The sequence below is a fragment of the Neoarius graeffei genome, chromosome 1 (assembly GCF_027579695.1).
Source record: "Neoarius graeffei isolate fNeoGra1 chromosome 1, fNeoGra1.pri, whole genome shotgun sequence".
Taxonomy (NCBI): domain Eukaryota; kingdom Metazoa; phylum Chordata; class Actinopteri; order Siluriformes; family Ariidae; genus Neoarius; species Neoarius graeffei.
Window position 1 is genome coordinate 4,267,719 of NC_083569.1, and position 1,444 is coordinate 4,269,162.

Genomic DNA, 1,444 nt, shown 5'->3' on the forward strand with positions numbered 1-1,444 from the left:
ATGGCTAAAACTCGCAGTGCAGTCTGGGTAGAGAGCGCAACAGGCAGCAGCTCCAGGCGCTACGTGAGATCTTGTGAATACGCAAATAGCGTACCAAGAGGCGTAACACGTCCCCGCTGACGTCACTAAAACGTCAACGGAAATTATTATTTTTTTAACTACAAACGTTGCATGAGTGAACAAAAATGTTCAAGGCACAAGGTAAAACACTCCGATTCACTCATACAGTCACACAGTTGTATAATTACCACTAGAAGTCTTCAAATAGGCGGTGTAGTGGTTAGCGCCATCACCTCACAGCGACTTGCCCAGGGTGTACCCCGCTTCTCGCACATAGTCAGCTGGGATAGGCTCCAGCTTGCCTGCGACCCTGTAGAACAGGATAAAGCGGCTAGAGATAATGAGATGAGATGAGATAATTATAACCAGGTGGTGTCGTGGTTAGCGCTGTCGCCTCACAGCAAGAAGGTCCGGGTTCGAGCCCCGTGGCCGGCGAGGGCCTTTCTGTGCATGTTCTCCCCATGTCCTCGTGGGTTTCCTCCGGGTGCTCCGGTTTCCCCCACAGTCCAAAGACATGCAGGTTAGGTTAACTGGTGACTCTAAATTGAGCGTAGGTGTGAATGGTTGTCTGTGTCTAATGCCGCTTTTCCACTACAAACGCGGCTGAGCCGTGCCGTGCTGAGTCGGGCTGAGCGGGGCTGTTGGAGTTGCATTTCGACTACAACCGCGCTGAACCGTGCTGGCTAGAAGTGGGTGGACACATTGGGTGGAGTTAGCGAAAGTGGGTGGACGTCACGTGATGTCGTTAAGCAGCGCAAACAGTGACATCAGTGAGCTTTTAAGCAGTAGTCTCACGACCCGAATAGTAAACAATAAACATGGAGGACATGGAGTCGTTAGTGTTGCTGGTCTTGGTGCTGTGGCTTGTTGTCACCGACAACGCCAACAGATACTGGCAAGAGCGTATAGATGAGGCGAGGCGCATAAGGCTTCAGAAATTCTCGTAATTCGTAATTATTCTTCTTCCGGGTTTGCGGTGTTTACAGATCCCAGCGCGGTCGCGGGGCGTGTGTGGGCATGTGAGGACACTCCTCCTCACCAATCAGTGCACAGGGGAGTGTCTGCTCACGCCCCCAACCTCACTCGGCTCGCTTTGGCTCGCTTCAGCCCCACTCCAAAACGGTGCGAGTTTTAGGGGCTAAGCAGGGCTGAAGCGAGCTGAGTCGTGCTGGTTTTTGGTAGTCGAAACGCGAGCCGTGTCGGGCTGAAGTGAGCTGAAGCGAGCTGAAGTGAGCTGAAAAAGGGTAGTGGAAAAGGGCCACATGTGTCAGCCCTGTGATGACCTGGCGACTTGTCCAGGGTGTACCCCGCCTTTCGCCCGTAGTCAGCTGGGATAGGCTCCAGCTTGCCTGCGACCCTATGGACCCTTTTCAGTCACGTGACC